Genomic DNA, 12,041 nt, shown 5'->3' on the forward strand with positions numbered 1-12,041 from the left:
TGACTTTGTATCCCACTGTTTGCCAAATTCATTTATTAGGTCAAGCAGTTTTTTGATGGAGTATATAGGATTTTCTATGTACAATATCATGTCATCTGCAAACAGTGACAGTTTTGTTTCCTCCTTTCCTATTTGGATGCCTTTTATTCCTTTTTCTTGTCTGACTGCTATGGCTAAAACTTCCAGTACTATATTGAATAGAAGTGGTGAAAATGGACAGCCTTGTCTTATTCCCAATCTTAGTGGAAAAGATTTTAATTTTTGCCCATTGAGTATCATGTTGGCTGTAGGTCTCCCATATAAGGCCTTTATTATGTTGACGAATGCTCCCTCTATTCCCACTTTGCAGAGTGTTTTTATCATAAATGGGTGCTCCACTTCATCAAATGCTTTTTCTGCATCTATTCATATGATCATGGGTTTTTGTCTTTGCTTTTGTTTATGTGATGTATTACATTTACTGATTTGTGAATATTGAACCATCCTTCCATCCCTGGAATGAATCTCACTTGGTCATGGTATATGATCTTTTTAATGTATTGTTGGATGTGGTTTGCCAATATTTTGTTGAGGTTTTTAGTGTCAATGTTCATCAGCGATATTGGCCTGAAGTTTTCTTTCTTTGTTGTGTCTTTATCTGGTTTTGGAACTAGGATGATGTTGGCCTCATAAAAAGAGATTGGGAGTCTTCCATTTTTGGGTTTTTTTTGGAATAGTCTGTGAAGGATAGGGGTTAGCTCTTCCTTAAATGCTTTGTAGAATTCTCCTGTGAAACCATGTGGTCCAGGGCTTTTGTGTGTTGGGAGTTCTTTGATTACTCTTTCAGTTTCTTTTGCTGTTACTGGTTTGGTCAGGCTGTCTGCTCCTTTTTCATTGAGTTTTGGAAGATTATCTTTTTCTAGAAATTTGTCCATTTCACCTAAATTTTCAAATTTCTTGGCATATAGTTCTTCACAGTAATTTCTTACAATCCTTTGTATTTCTGTGGTATCAGTTGTAATCTCTCCTCTTTCATTTCTGATTGTGTTTATTTGGGACTTCTCGCTTTGTTTCTTGATGAGTCTGCTTAAAGGCTTGTCGATTTTGTTTATCTTTTCAAAGAATCAACTCTTGGATTCATTGATCTTTAGAACTGTGCTTTTAGTCTCTATGTCATTTAATTCTACTCTGATCTTGGTTATTTCCTTCCTTCTGCTTGCTCTGGGCTGTCTTTGTTGTTGTTCCTCGAGTTCTTGTAGACGTAGGGTTGGGTTGTTTGTTTGAAATGTTTCTGTCTTTTTAGGTATGCAGGTATTGCTATGAACTTCCCTCTCAGGACTGCCTTTGCTGTGTACCATAAGTTTTGGGTTGTTGTGAGTTCATTTTCATTTGTTTCCAGAAACCTTTTGATTTCTTCCCTAATATCATTCTTGACCCATTCACTGTTTAATAACATGCTATTTAATCTCCATAATTTTGAGTGTTTTTTTTTTCCTTGGATTGGCTTCTAGCTTCAGTCCCTTGTGGTCTGATAAAATGCTTGGTATGATTTCAATTTTCTTGCAATTCTTGAGGCTTGTTTTGTGTCCTATCATGTGGTCAATCTTTGAGAATATTCCGTGTACATTTGAAAAGAATGTATAGTTAGATTCTTTTGGATGGAGGGCTCTGTATGGGCTCTGTAAAGTCCATTTCATCAAGGGTATTGTTCAATGCCACAATATCTTTGTTGGTATTTTGTTTAGAAGATCTGTCCATTTTTGATAGTGGGGTATTAAAATCTCCCACTATAATTGTGTTGCTGTCCATATCTTTCTTGAAGTCCTCTAAGATTTTCTTTATGTATTTGGGTGCTCCTATGTTGGGTGCATATATATTTACAATATTTATGTCCTCTTGGTGGATTCTTCCCTTGAGTATTATGAGGTGACCTTCTAGGTCTCTCTTTATGGCCCTTTTTTAGAAGCCTATTTTATCTGATATGAGTATTGCCACCCTGGCTTTTTTTTCCTGTCCATTTGCTTGGAAAATTTGCTTTCAGCCCTTCACTTTCAGTCTGTGCAGGTCTTTTATCCTGAGGTGGGTATCTTGTAGACACCATATATGTGGGTCATTTTTTCGTATCCGTTCAGCTATTCTATGTCTTTTGATTGGAGCATTTAATCCATTTATATTTAAGGTTATTATTGATAGGTACTTATTCATTGCCATTTATGTACGTGTGTTCCTCTATCTGTCTTTTCACTCCTTTCCTTAAAGCAGTCCCTTTAGCATCTCTTGCAGCGCAGGTTTGGTGGAGGTGTATTCTTTCAGACTTGTTTTGTCTGGGAAGCTTCTTATTTGGCCTTCTATCTTGATTGAGAGCCTTGCTGGGTAAAGTAGCCTTGGTTGAAGACCTGTGGTTATCATTACTTGGAATATTTCTTGCCATTCTCTTCTGGCTTAGTGTGTTTCCATTGAGAAGTTAGCTGTTAGCCTTATTGGAATGCTCCTTGTATGTTACTTCCTGTTTTTCCCTTGCTGCCTTTAAGATTCTCTCTTTGTCTTGAAATTTTGTCTTGAAATTTTGCCATTTTAATTATGATGTGTCTTGAGGTGGGCCTCTTTGGGTTTCTTTTGATTGGGACTCTCTGTGTTTTCTGGATTTGTGTGACTTTTTCTCTCATCAAATTAGGGAAGTTTTCCATCATTACTTTTTCAAATAGGTTCCCTATCCCTTGCTCTTCTTCTTCTCCTTCTGGTAACCCTATTATACAGATATTATTGTTTTATATTGTCTTGCATTTCTCTTAATCCTTCTTTATTCTTTCTGAGCCTCTTTTCCTTTTCTTGCTCTTTCTGGGTGTTTTTTTCTACTTTGTCTTCCAATTTGCTGGTCCAATCTTCTGCTTCATCGATCTTGCTTTTCATTCCTTCTACTGTGTTCTTCAGTTCAGAAATGGCATTCTTCATTTCCTCTTGGCCCTTGTGGATAATTTTTATTTCCTTTTTCATGTTGATATAGTTTGCAGTGAGATCATTGTAGCTTCCCTCTAGTTTTTGGTAGATCATTGTGAGTTCATTGAGCTTCCTGGTTATCATTGTTTTGAACTCAATATCTGATAGTTAATTTGCCTCCATTTCATTGAGCATTCATTCTGAGGCTTCCTCCTTTCCCTTCATTTGGGGATTGTTTCTTTGTCTTCTCATTTTTCATGAGACTCTTCTTGTTAGCCTCTGTTTCTTAAAGTGATCTGTTCTGGTTCCCTGTGATTATGCTGTGAACTTCTGTTGTAGAATACCTGTGAGATTCAGTGGTGCAGTCTACTTCGTGTATCCTGGTGTTCACAGCTTCCCTCACTCTGTTTTGTAATCAGTTGGAGGAGTAAGGGAAAATGGTTTAAGACAGCAAGACAGTATTCTATGATATTTACAGTAGCAGCCAGTAGAGAAGAGATGGGAGATCCTTTGGCTATGTATAGTGTTAACCATGATCTTCCACCCAACTAGCCTCTTTTTAGAAAGAACAGAAAGAAGATAAGACTGTTTTGGGTGTTGGGAACCGCCCTGACTGGTATCAGAAGCTGAAACCCCCACCTAGGCTAAGGCTAAGGGAACGCCCTTGGAACCGTAAGCTGGCAAGGAGACAAAAGCTTATCTTCCTGGCAGGAATGCTGCTTCTGCTGCTTTATTCATGACTGAACCCCAAAAAGCTTGGTCGGTTAGCCAAAGATGGGTAAGATTCCCCATGGGGGGGAACAACCTAAGACAGGCACGATCACTTTGGGAGGCCCCCCCAAAAGAAGGACTTGGGTGGCTGCAGCAAAAGGGGGTGATGGACCCTCGCTCCTCGGCTTTGACATAGCCTGAGTTCTCAGCGTCTGGGGAAAAAACCTCCTTGTCTCCCAGTTGCCTTAGTTCCCTTGCTCCACCTAAGCCTGAAACAATGACAGGGTGGTGCAGCTCTGTACTGAGAAGTGCGGATTCCCCGGGGTGATCAGGCCTAAGAAAGAACATGTAAATTACTGTGAAACCTTCTTTGTTTAGAATGCTCTCAGTTGAATGAGAAGGGTCTTAGGAGGAAGTTAATTTGTTTCTCAGTCTTACAGCTCTTTGACCCCGACTCAATAGACTGGCAGAGTTCTTTGTTTTCTATGGTTCCTTACTTCCCCCTAATGAGTACTGTACTTTACCTGAATTATTATGCAAAATGAACCCAATAAAAGCAGGTATGGATGGTAAATCGGTGCGCTCCCCACTAGGGGGGGTGGCCATTTCGTCCCTACTTCCCCACAGAAACTAGTTTGTCTCTGTGCATGTGTGTTTTTTCTCACGTGTTTATTGTCGAGCCATCCGCAGCATCCCGTGGTCACTGCTGGCTGGGGACCCACACGCATCATTTGGGGATGAAAGGATTGTTAGTTGGATCTAGAAAGCTGTGTGGCCGTGGGACGTCAGATTCTGAGGTAGGATGGGAATAAAGATTAGTAAAGAGGAGTAGTGTGTAAAAGAATAGAGACAACCCCCACAATAATATAATTCAGGAAATTGTGAAGTGGGCTGAGATCAGGGAGGGGCATTGTGTAATATTTACAATTGTATGAACTAGGTCTTATTTACAGTAATATTAAAGCAACAATCATGTGGCAGAATCTATGAGATCTAGAAAACAAGAATAACAAGTATAGAACCTTGAGAGTTGTACTAATGGTACACAAATGAAGGACAGTAAATTATCAACACACTGTGACTGAGATTACAGGGGGAATCTATTAAACAACAGTATAATTAACCAAGCTAAGAAGATCATATCAAAAGAAAAAGAATACTAAAATACTATTAAAGTAAAAAATGTCAAGAAAGTGAGAAAAAGAATACAAATTTGCAGTAACTTGCAGGCAAAAAAAAAGGGAAAAAAAAAAGCAGAAGGTGGAATGCAGGATATATAAATTTGGAGTGGAAGAAATAATACTAGGATGAAAGAAAGAGAAACATAAGGAATTGAGAGATATAAAATAGTAAGAATTAAAAAATAAAAGTTACTTTAAAAAGATAAAATCAAAGAATCAAACAACAACAGCAGCCAAAAACAAAACAAAACAAACAAATAAACAAACAAACAAAAAAAACCTCTTTTTGGTTTCTAACCAGCCAAACCTATTTTTCTGGTCTTGCTGGCTTCAGAAGGCTGAGGGGCATTTGGAATGCTTTTCACTCTTCCCAGTCAGATCTCAGTCAGTCTCTCGAGTATTGTCCCCAGGGCTAGCAGTGCGTTCTCCCCTGAGGCAATCCCACGTCTTCCCACAGAACCCTGGGTGTGGGTATGGGAGCTCCCAAGCACGCTTTCTGGTCTCTCCGGGGCCTTGCAGAGCTCCTGTGTCTTTTCCGGTTTCACGGTGCAAACTCCAGGCATTACAAGGGTTCACGCCCTTCCCCCAAATTTCACCACAGTGGGCTCTGTGTTCTCGGGTAGCACCCTAGCCGTGTCTGGATTCATGGTGCAAGCTCCAGGGATTGTGAAGGGGCGCATGCTTCCACCAGTTTCCCTGCTGTGGGCTCCAGGAACCTGAGAAGCACCAAGACCTTTCTGGGTTCACAAAGCAAGAGTGGGGAATCCAGAAGGGGTGTGTGCTCCCCAAATTCACCACCACAGGCTCCAGAAACCCACGAACACCCCTGCCATTTCCTAGTTCAGTGCTGTGGGGTCTAGGTCTTCCACACAACCACACTCTCACCGGGTTCGGGGTGTGGGAACATGGCCAGGCTGCCCTTGGTTGCACAGGCTGGGGGCACTCACCCTTCTCAGGGCTATGTGTGGCTACTTGCAGTCCCTGTGTGACTGTCTCTCAATCTAACTCCCCTCTCTGTGCCTTCAAGCAACAAGGCCTCACCTGGTGCTGCTCAATCCTTGTTGTCCGGGGAGGGAGCAGTGACTCCACTCTCCTGGGTGCCCTGAGGCAGACCGGGGAGCACTGGGCCTGGGGGTTGCGACCTCCCTGGTCCCCGAGCTGATCCATGGGTCCTTATTATTATAAAGCAATCTCCTTACCATCTGGTTTTTCAATGTCCGCTATAAGTTTTGGCGTCCTGTTTTCATAAATGTTGCGATAACCTAGGCCCCTTGCTCTGTTCCTCTGCAGGTCCGAGAGTTTCTCTTCCCTGCATAGAGGAAGGGGATTACACTCGCTCCAACAAAGCCACCATCTTCCTTCACCCTACTTTTTTATCTTTAAATTGATGAAGAGCAAGCATCTTCTTTTTCACTGGATCATGTATAATTATAAATAAATACTCTGAAAAGTTTAAAAAATTTAACAAGGAACTAAAGGTTTATTTCTAATATATAAAGAAATATACCACTAGTCCCATCATTTTCCTATTAAACTTAGCTTGCAATGTACAGTGCAGATTAACCACATTTTGGTAAAGATTAATGATTTAAAATATTGATCATAATTATGATCATTACAAAATGTCTTTGTTTCTGTCAGAATTCATGAATAATATTTATATAAAAAGTCTTGTATTAATTCTACTGATTGTTTTGTGGTTGATTCTTCAATGACAGCTAATTATTCTCAGCATATTATTCATTATGAAATGTAAACCAGCATTACTTAGTCTTTTTACTTTTAGTTCACTTGTAAAACAAATGCTGGTGATTTCTCAGATTACATCAGATGATTCAAGCCTTTTTAAAAAAAAATTCTGGCCCTGGCTGGTGTAGCTCAGTAAATTGAGCTCAAGCCTGTGAACCAAAGTGTCACATTTCGATTCCCAAGCAGGGCACATGTCTGGGGTGCAGGCCATGTCCCCAGTAGGCGGTGCGCAAGAGGCAACCACACATTGATGTTTCTCTACCTCTCTTTCTCCTTCCTTTCCCCCCTCTCTAAGAATAAATAAATAATATATTATTTAAAAAATCTGGTTTGTTAAATTGTTTTAATTATATTAATAATGCATTACTATAATAAGCACCAACATAAAAAAACAACAACATATAAACAGCTTAAAGCACAGGAAATTATTATTTACTTTTCCTTTTTCCTAGAAAATTCAAGATGGACATACACAGAATTTAAGAAATCATTTATCAGTGTCACAGTTTCAGTTCTCAGTCAGGATACGTGCCTGGGTTGCAGGCCATTACCCCCAGCAACCGCACATTGATGTTTCTCTCTCTCTCTTTCTCCCTCCTTCCCTCTCTAAAAAAAATAAATAAATTAAAAAAAAAAGAAAGCATTAATCCAAAAGATAATTCTAATTCTAATGATTTGAGGAAACCAGTGGAAAGCATATAAACTTGCTCTCAACCTAGCACAGTTTCAGCTGAACAAATATGGCATATTCTGGTAATAAATCTTATGCAATCTCATTTAGAAAGTTCTCCACAACTTTTATTAGAAACATTTGCATAGACAATTTTAACCCAAATTTAACTTTATCTGAATAGACATGACTGAGTCCTTTGAAGCATTTATGTGTGGACTCTTTCAGCGATAGATTTTTCTTTAATAATGTGAGTGTTTAAGTATGATAACAGCAAAAATATCAAAAGGTGAAGAAGGAAAAAGAAAGATGAGATGATAGAGATAAATATGGGAGAGAGACACAGAGACACAGAGAGACTGAGAGCTCTCCCTAAGATGTGCAGTCAATACACTCTAAGTGCAGTGCAGGTATGAATGGGTAGCTGAGGTGCAGTGAAAAGCATGGTACCATGGGAAAGAGTAGGAAACCAGCTGTCCAAACACATATTGTGGCAAGTACTCCAGAGTTCTACTGTCCTGTTTCCCTGTTTTACTTCTCATCAAAGTGCATTACGGGGACTAAATATTTATTTTAACTTTTTGAAAAGGAAAGTTACCAATGGTCACAACATAGTTCATGAGATCAATATCCCCAAGAGAAAAAAGAAAAAGTGGAAATTGGTTTGTAACCTTTTACAATGAAATCAATTATATTATATTATATCAATTCATAAATCAATAATGAAGTCAATAACTTCAACTTCAGATTGATCACCAAAATGTTTCTTGGTGACTAAAATTGTACAGTCAGGAAAGTGTGTGCAAGAGAGTGTTGAACAAGAGTTAAATAATATGCATTGGAGAGAGGATGAGAAAAGAAGAGAACAGTTAAATTTTTCAGCATTTGTTAATATTCATCTCACAGATGGTCACAGTATGTGCTGATATGCACACCTGGGATAGAAAATCCAGGCTGCCTGGATTTCATGAGTACCCTAATTATAAACAGACAAGGAAAGAGATGACACAGGTCAGCCAGAAAGGCAAAAGGGTAGAAAGAAAGTGACAAATTCTTAAAGTTTCCCAGAAAATAATAATATCCACAACATTGGTAGCACCTTTCATGTGAAAAAGAACCAGACACTGTTCTATCATCAAGGAAAAAAGGTGCTAGCCAAGCTCCATATGCAATCCTTGCTCTGCTTTACATTTACCCATTATTACGTACCTTTTTTTTAAGAAGATAAGTCTCTTATCATTCCAAAGAATCTCTATCGTACTATGTTGAGTCATGCAGTAAGGCAGGTAGAAATCAAATCATGGATATTGGCTTTCCTCAAGAGTGGCATTTCACTGGGACTCTGATTTGCCCACAGGGTAGGACTTTCCTGCTTTTATTCCTTCTTTGCTTACTCCTGGGGACTTTTTAATAGTCATATAATCCTCAGATCCTCAGTTCTGGGATCTTGTCAGCCTTGGGTGACCTTCTTTTCATCTGTGCATAACCTTACTACAAGGTTCTTTTTCTACCCAGATCAGAATGATGCTAATCATTCTGGGGATGCTAATTTCTAAGTGGAATTTTATATTGATAGTATTTCATTTGTTGCCCTCCTTCCCATTCCCATAGGTTCTATCTTTCTGAATACCATCACTTTCTGTTCCACTCTTATATTGCCTTTGCATTTGATTCCTCTTCAGTACTTCTAAATTTTTCACAGCTTATTTGGGTTCTATGAGGAACTAGATTCCACCTGAGAGTTAAATGGAGGAGTATTTTAAGTTAGTCTTTGAAAACAGAGACAACTGAATTGTGCTCACTATAATTTACCTAAAATTCAATGCAAACACATTTTCCATACACTTACTTAGGAATGAACAAGTACATATAAACAAATAAATAAAGATGCATGGGTGACAAATAGGTAACATTATACTTAGTTTCAAAACTTTGAATTTTAAAGTCAAATAAAAAGGAAGCCAAGATTAAAATTAGATTGCTTTAGGATGAGTTTTTAGGATGAGAAAACCCAACTGACAGTAGCTTTAAAAAGCTCATTTATTATTTACTCAGTGAGAAGTCCTGAACTGGAATCCTAGTGATATGTTGGCTGCTCACCTTCCTGAAGGCTCAAGTTTATTCCCATATATCTGCTAGAGCTACTTTAGCAGGATGGTAATTACTTTTTTTTTCCTGGAAGCTTCTTTCCTCATAGAAGACTGAGGTCAAAGCTACAGAAATTATATTCCATCCCAAAAGGTACAAGGGCTAAGGTGTTATCCTCTGGTAAGTGATGTTTTCCATTTTTTTTCTCCTTTTGTCAAAGAGACTCATCAATAAGACTTTTTTATTATACAACTGGTTGTACTTTAATGTGTAATATATAAGGTATAAGACAACTACATATTACACTGTTATAAATAAAAGATAAATAAGATCAGCCATCAAGAACTCCTGAACAAACAGTATCTTCATAACTTCCATGCTTATCATCTGTGCTTTCTGGATATAATTTAATAAGATAACAATTTAAAGAATGGTAATTGAAGCTTCTATAGAAAATTTCAAACTCGGTTCAAGTACTCCTGCTTGTTTGTTTTCTTGAGGTTTACCAGTGACCAGAGATCTAGGCTAATCCATTTTAAGTTTTTATGTTTTGGGTTAACTTAAGCCTCATTGTGAGAGGCTCTTAACTTTGCAACCATATCAGTGGAGCTTTGAGCAGCATTAACTGCCAGTATAATAAGAATAACAAGAAGATACCCTGCAAACTCTACAAAAGTAAGCTGTTCTCAAGGCCCCATAGTGTTTTTGTAGTTTTCAAGGTATATGAAAGGGCTGCTTCTACAGTACCTCCACCTGAAATCACAGATTTTGACTCCAAAATTCTTTTCACTACACAAAGAGCATCACATAAAGTGTGCTCCATCTCATCACACATAAAATCATTCATCCCACATAAGATAATTGATTCAGGTATGATGCAGACCCTGAATCATGGGGTCTGCCACATTGAGCATGAGACATGGGACATTCACACGGACTACTGAGTCCTGTGGAGTAAAAGGGTGAGCATGGCTTTTCTCTCAAGGGGAGCAAAAGCTGCAGCCCTTGCCATGACTGGGCTTTATTGAGTTGAGAAACCATGCAGCACATTACATGATAGTCCTCATTTACTATGCACAGATTCGATTTAGGTAGTTACCTTTTACAGAAAACAAAGGAGTCAATGCCACTAATCACATCACAGAAGAAGGATATTTGCAAATGAAAAGGGAAAAATAGTTGATCCAGTTACACTCATCCTTGGAAGGTTTAGCATGGATTTTAGGAAGTTACTTTGCAGTAAATGTTTGCTGCCTCAATTCAGGGTGAGGGAGTTTTAGCAAAAGCAAGTCTCAAAACAGCCTAGGCACATTGCAGGCCTGATTCCCTATGAGAGAACCTATCCGTGGGTGTGGGTCCTGTGCATCTATGAGTGGGACCTGGGCCCATGCCATATAGAATGGTCTTCTACACAGGTGTACGAGCCTCAGTGTTTTGAGCAGGATCAGTTCATCATCAAAAATTCTCTCCTAAACTACCTCTCATCTAAATATTGAAGCTTGAAAAGTTTCTTCACCTTCCAAATTGGCCAGGGTTTACAAAATAGTTGCTTCAGAAGCTTTAGCCATGTGTCTAAGGTCCCTTTTTAAAACTGTTCTAAATAGTGCCAGTCTCCACAAAATACTTCAGACACATAGCATCAATTCCACCTGTGGTTAGAATAAGGTTGGCACCAATTGCCAGGACATTCTGGATTAGCTCCTTGGTGATATCCAATTCTTTCTGTCTAATCTGGTGCAACTTTTCAGGGTCTATAATAACCACCTGTACACCAAGGTTCATTTTTATTTTCTGCAGCCTCTCAGTCAAAGCAAGCAATTTTTGCATTAACTGTTCTCTTGGGCATGCCATGGGATCCCACCACACAGTTCAGCATAGACATTTATGAGCATACTATACATCTGACTTGTCCCAAAGGCTTTCAGAATAGCAATGGAACTGACTTATGAGGGGTGCCTCTTAACTTCTGTGTGTTTAATTGCAAGTACAGCATGTACTTCGGTGAAGAAATCACTATTCTAATGATTTGTGGATGACACTGATGTCTTAGCAGCATTAATCAGGCAATTTCTTCCAAGTTCATCTGTGTTAATGATTAGATTTACAGTAATATAACACACTGCTACCTTGCAAACAGTCAACAGCCATAATAGCTGATGTGGAATGAATTTTCAATCTGACCAGTTCTTCCACATTTTTTTTAGTTCTGCTGCAATAATAACTACAGAAAGTTTTGGTTCCCACTTCTTTGTCTTGCAGATCAACTGCTCATGATGAACTTTAGTTGCAGGATGCCCTACATCCAGTAACTTCAGGATGGTTGCACCATCATTAGTAATGGTTACATCACTAATACCATCTACCAACATCTTATCCAAGCCAACTGGACAAGATAACTCTTTACTATATTGGCAAAAGAAGCTGCAGCCATCATATTCTGGGGGTGGATCACCTGCCTCTCCAGTGCTGCAATCCCTGCACACAGACAAAGACACCTCCATCTCTTGGCAGGGTGCACATTGAGTTTTACTAACACCACAACAACTGGCCTTTTAGTCCCTAGGCCAGGTTATGACCACACCAGTGGTGCCAGGAAGGAGCCCTGACAATGTGGTAGGAGCTGTTGGAAACGGCACCACCTCTACCTATCCCTGCTTGGCTGTGGAGGCAGTGCAGGAAAGTGCAATAACACTCTATGAGAGTTTTCTCAATTCCTCCAGCTGACA

At 39.2% G+C, this 12,041-nt stretch overlaps 1 pseudogene; it reads right to left on the reverse strand.

Annotated features, from left to right (window-relative positions):
• Positions 1-9,646: 9,646 nt before the first annotated feature.
• LOC123811251 lies at positions 9,647-11,816 on the reverse strand (annotated as a pseudogene).
• Positions 11,817-12,041: the final 225 nt, after the last annotated feature.

The sequence above is a fragment of the Phyllostomus hastatus genome, unplaced genomic scaffold (assembly GCF_019186645.2).
Source record: "Phyllostomus hastatus isolate PE091 unplaced genomic scaffold, TTU_PhHast_1.1 phas_scaffold_78, whole genome shotgun sequence".
In the NCBI taxonomy this organism is placed as follows: Eukaryota; Metazoa; Chordata; class Mammalia; order Chiroptera; family Phyllostomidae; genus Phyllostomus; species Phyllostomus hastatus.